Consider the following 5,793-nt stretch of genomic DNA (forward strand, 5'->3'; position numbering starts at 1 on the left):
ACGTCGGTCGCACGATTCACTCCGTAAATTTCAGGACAGCGAGTCCCCGAAGTGTCAAGACTCTTAAACCGCGATGAATCTATATGCTACTGCCTATCCACCTACCGGTACGTGTATGATAGACACCGATCCTTCTATCTATGCCGAAATATCTGCGTATTTGCAGCGATAGGATATGCATATTGACGGTGCATAAATATCAGATGTTAGTTGTTAATTGCACATCGCAAACTATTATGCGTGGTATAACGAGACATGCAAATTTCAGGCTTTTATAAAAGTCGTTGCGCCTCCACGATAGTTAAAAATTGTTCAAGTGATCGCCACTTCTAAGAAAACTCTACATCTGGTATTTGGTTTTCTCAAGCGCTAAGGTCATCGATAGCGCATAGACAAAAGAACGCGTCGATGACAGACCATAAGCGGTACACGTGCGACGTTGGTTTCGGGGGTTCTTTTAGTCTCAAGGTAACATTGCTACCAACGCCCCTAGCCACGTTGAGTGCACTCGTTCCCGTCCGATCACGAAAGTTAAGCAACGTTGGGCACGGATAGGGCCCAGGGATGGGTGACCGCTTTGGAACTCCGTGTGGTGTTGGTGTTTTCAGGCGCTGCTGCTACGGAGCCGGTCGGACTACGAGGCAGCCCGGGACTTCTGCGGGCGGATCATGCTCGCGAAGGGGCGGAGCGGCTGGGGGTCCGAGCCGGCCACCCGGCAAGAATACGACGCGAGAAAAAGCAGCAGACGCAACGGGGAGAGGCCGCCATCTCCCCCAACGGATCCGACAAAAAAGATGACGATGACCCCGGGGTTGGCTGCCCCGGGAGTCACAAACGCATCCTCTCCGCACTAGGAGGGGAAGACGCTGAGAGGAGGGCTTACAGGAGACTTTCAACCGTGATACCCCTGGGCCCTCTTCCCTGTGCGTACGAGCAGCCACGTGGTGGTTTTAGTCGGTAAGAGTCCGACACTACCCGACTCCCATTGGGAGAAGGGTGTCCATGAGGATTTCCCCACGTTAAAAAAAAAAAAAAAAAAAGGGTAACATTGCTAGCGTGAGGATCTGGACCAGCTTACATTGTATTCCACACTTTGTACTTTAATATTCACAAATATATATATACTTACAATTTACCCACGCGTTTCTTTAATTCCACATACACCGAATAACCTTAACAAAAATGAACAAATGGAACTCGATTCGTCGTAATTACATGTATATCCTTCGGTATAAATTTCGATAACTAGGATAATCCGGACAGGAAAGACCTCGATGCTAGTTAAAAACGATATACAAATTGTATAATACTTTTGAGTTCTGGTTATCGATCGAAATTTTTTATTTCTTTTTATCTTTTATCTTCATCGAATGTCACGAACATTTCAAAAGTGCGAAATACGCGAGGATCGCTGTTTCGGATAACGACGTCGATGTCAGTTTCAAAGACGAGTATTTCATCTTAGTTTCGCAACCGCGTTGCAGTTCTTTTCAATGAAATCGCCGCATCGGGGGCGTGGAGCGAGTGATTTCATGTTCGCGCGATCCATTTTAACTCGAAGAGACCCGAAGAGAGAAACTTAACCAACTGATCCGCGAACGAGCGCTTTCAAGCTCGAAGAAACGAAAAGCGGTCACGTCGATTCGTGAGTCGGTCGATTCGCGTATCCGCCCGTCCATTCGAGCTGTCCATCGCGTCAAAATTCCCTAACTTCGATCCGAAAGAATGCAATTTTTCTGGAGTATTCCATCGACGATGCACGCCAACGTGAAAAGGTCGAAAGTCGACGTCGTTTATCTCGGGGTCATCGATATATAATCGCCCTCGCGTCGCTAATGCGTTGCCTCGCAATTCCAGCTTCGTCGAACGTCACGGAATTGGCTCGTTTATAACGTATTCCAAGGATAGTTTACGAAAGGCTATTTCCTGATGAATTTCGTCTTCAGGATGACATTTCGTTGGGAAAAGCGCGCATCCGTTGATTAACGACGCGGAGATTTCGTCCAGTGGTTAACTATAAAAAAGAATAATTCGTATATATATTGTATATTATTGTAGAATAGTCGGTGTATCTCGGAAAGGAGCGTGCACGAAAACGGAAGAGTAAAAGTATCAACCAAGTTTCTTTAGCGCTGTTGTAAAACTTAGCGGAAAGCTTATTCGAAAGGACACTCGCTGTTAGAGAAGGCCATCCATATAAACGAATCGACAGTTAAACGCGAGAGTTACGAGCGGCTGGAATTTCGCGAAAGCGGTAAGAACTTTGCAGAAACTGTCGCCATAAACCTTATCGAGCATTTTATATATTACGGGCAATAGAATTTTCTTCTAAGGAGACCTATTCCTTTTTTAATCGAGCATCCGCGACCCGTGAACCGTACATCCGTCGCGCGGCATTTTCTGCTTTCGATATCGTCCGCGCGGCGAACGTAATAATTTCACTGGATCGGGAATATAGCGCGTGGTTCAAGGACGAGCAAAATTGCCAACTCCGAATTCGGAATTGCTAGATCTCCGTCACGGGAAGAGGTCGTGAAACGATCCATGAATCAGCCGACCACCAGGCGACAAGTATTTATAATGCGTTTAAGTCGTATCCTTCCTGCTCGTTTCGAATAGGTTGTTATCCCATGGAGGTATCGTGGGACAGGTTGAACGCTATTCGACTCGGTTCGAGGGCGAGCCTGCTGAATTTGAAATTCCGTCGCCACATCGAGTACGCGTCGTCGTCGTAGCTGATTTCATCCAGCTCACGTACTTGGTTCTACTGTAAACTCGCCCCGACATAACGACGTATTCCTGGTCGATATACAAAGGCGCGTCTAAATCCTCGCAGCTTCTGTCCGATAGACGCTTTGGTCTGTCTACGTAATGGAACACGAAACTCGGTTCAAGGAGCGGCTTGTTGGTGTCGGCACGCCACCTACGTTAGCATCTGATCTCTCCTCTCTCTATCTGTCTTTCGCTGTCTCTTCTTCGTCGTTCTCCCCTATGTAGATAGATGGTAATTTCGACAAACATACTGTTACTTGCATTTTAGATTTCCGACGAAATTGCCGGGTCGGAACGTCGCGAGAAGTCGTCTGCCAGTCAACCACCGCGATCGACTGCTTCGTTGCTTTATTCGTCTTCCTGTCTTTCCCACGCGTCCTCCCCTTTCTCTCTTTTCTCTCTTCTTCGCTTTCTTTCGTTGATCTCTCAACGTGTTCGTCAATCCAACTGTAACACTGTAGGATATTGCGTCGTACCTAAGGGTTTCCTTATTGCCAAATTATCGAATCAGGTATTGTCTTTAATTAATAATAATTACTCGTCCTGCGAAAAATACTTGGACAGATTCGACGTTTAAAATTGAAAAATTTGATAAAAATGAGAAACGGGTGGCAGAGGCGGGTAAAAAATGACCTTTCCTATCGCGAAAGAAGATAGATAGTAAGTAGGTGAGGGGATAAGAGGAATTTCACGGAGATAAGACTGCGGGGTATACGGTATACGGTATAGAGTAAGTAAGTACATATCTCAGTTCTTAACGCAACGAAACGTTGCTTGCTTCGAGGGAAGTCATGGATCGTAATAATTTTGTTTGAAAGTACCTTCAATCACGATCGATCCGCTGTTTTATCGACGTTGTTTTATGCCCGCTATGATTTTTTTACGACGTCATCCCTTTTCACGACGAGAATCGTAAGGAAAACATCGCGCATTCGTTTGCACGCATTAGAATTTACACCGCTATAAATCGATATTGATAAAACCTCTCTGTGAATACCGGTCAATATTTCGGAAGCGCAACGTCGCAATTTAGACATTGCGATACAATGACGTCGAACGAAGAAACGTTCGTAAAATTATAGACAGTCGTGGCTATCGCGTGACGAATAAAATGATCGTGTTCGATCATTTCGTCTTCGAAATCAAAGATATCGAAGGGAAATAAAGAAAATAACGCGATATCGGTCCGTTTTACCGCAAAAACCGGGCATATCGTTGGAAGAAGGAACGCTCAAAAGCAGGTGGTATGCGGCAAGTGCAAGAGTTTTATGACGATCGATGGTACGAGCGAAAGGTAAAAACCAATCGCGGGGAGGAAAACGAGGAAAATCGTAACGCGGTACGCCAAAAACGACCATAGGACGGAAAAAGTACCGCGTTTATACGTAACCGCTGTTCACGGTGTTTATAGCGGCAATTCCCATGTCCACGGAAAAATAAAAAAGCTGATTTAAAGGGAAAATCGGAATCGGTTGGAACCGTGTCTAACGCGTTAGTCGAATTTTCGTATTATACTCGATCCGGTCTCGATCTGTGACGAACGAACGAACGAATCTTAAAAAAGAAAACAACCGGTTGCGGGAAGTAAGAGTTATCAATAAGCGGAGATTTTATTCGGCCGCGACGCCGAACCGTATCGCGAGTTTGCGCTCGTAATCTGGCTGCAAATTAAATCGAATCTAGCGAGTTTCTTGTATTTACGCAGCCAGGTGTGAAATGCTTCGGTGCACGCATCCTCGCGTGCCTCGCAACTCTCGCGAGCAGCCATTAATTCTTAAATCTCGGATCGTTCCTTACCGCCGGAACGCCTACCCCGCGGAAACCCTCGTATTGTTACGTTATATCGCGCCACTGTTAGATAACCGAACAAGTTTCGTTTAATGTTATCGACTCGTGGCTTTCCGTGGCAACTATTGCATGCCAAGAATTAGAATAACAACGTTTAGCATGGATGAAAGCACGGTGAACGCGATACAATTTCATGAAATTGGAAAAGGTCGGTAAATTGAATTTCTTAATCGATCGACCGATTACAGATACATATTCCCGCGTCCGATCGATCCCACCTATTCGTATTGCTGGTTACGCGATGGTAACACGATTGTCAAATTTTGGTTGGAAAATCATCGAGCGCGGCGCTTCAACGTACGGTTAATCCTTGGTACCTCGTCGCCATGCTGTTCGAAACGTCCTCGTTATTTCATATTAACAAGGTACCGTTCGGATTGATCCGAGCAAATGCATGTTTCGATTCATTCAATTAACGCGTTCGCTCGACCATTGAAATGCGTGATTAATACGACTGGGACGTGTTTATAAGCGATCGCATCTGGAAACGGCTTGTTAGAGGCGAACGTCCGTTCTCGCGATCGAATCGAAACAACGACCAACCTCCGATGCCTCTATTGCTGGCTTCTAGCTTATTTGTTTATTTACACGATCGACTGCCACGCGTTCCGACGATTATTAACGTTTCTGGGCTTGGACCGAGATCGATATTACGCTTTCGGGGACAAATTGAAAGTCGCTTTAACATTGACTGATGCGCGCCAATCCAGATATCGAACGCACGCGTTTATAACCACGCACGTACCTATCGGTTTTATGAAATTCAAAGATGAGGAAAATACGTATTCGTGCGAACGTTTAGATACTCGATTTCGTCTTTTGCGTCAAAGTTAACTCGTTCCTTCTTATTTCCGTTATAATTAGAGCAATCGTCGAGGAAAATTTTCGAGATACCTTTACGGTTAAACGGAACGATTTTAACGAGCAACGCGTTATCCGTCGAAACAGATGGGGCTCTTTGCTTTTTTCTTTCTCTACTCATAAAATCGTACAAAGAGAATCTGCACAAAGTAAACCGAATAGAATTTCGTTTCATTTGGTTCGCTGGTTGAATCGTCGGGTATCTTGGTTTCCGAACTCGTTGTTTGACCGACGATTAGCGAGCTCAAAGCGCGATAAAAATATCGCAAAGCGAAAACCCGGCCTCGGTTTTCTATTAAAAAAACAATTTTC

At 45.3% G+C, this 5,793-nt stretch overlaps 1 pseudogene; it reads left to right on the forward strand.

The window, feature by feature from the left end:
* Nucleotides 1–479: 479 nt before the first annotated feature.
* LOC132916155 (5S ribosomal RNA) lies at nucleotides 480–601 on the forward strand (annotated as a pseudogene).
* The last annotated feature ends 5,192 nt before the right edge of the window (nucleotides 602–5,793 follow it).

This window comes from Bombus pascuorum, chromosome 1 (assembly GCF_905332965.1).
Source record: "Bombus pascuorum chromosome 1, iyBomPasc1.1, whole genome shotgun sequence".
NCBI lineage: Eukaryota > Metazoa > Arthropoda > Insecta > Hymenoptera > Apidae > Bombus > Bombus pascuorum.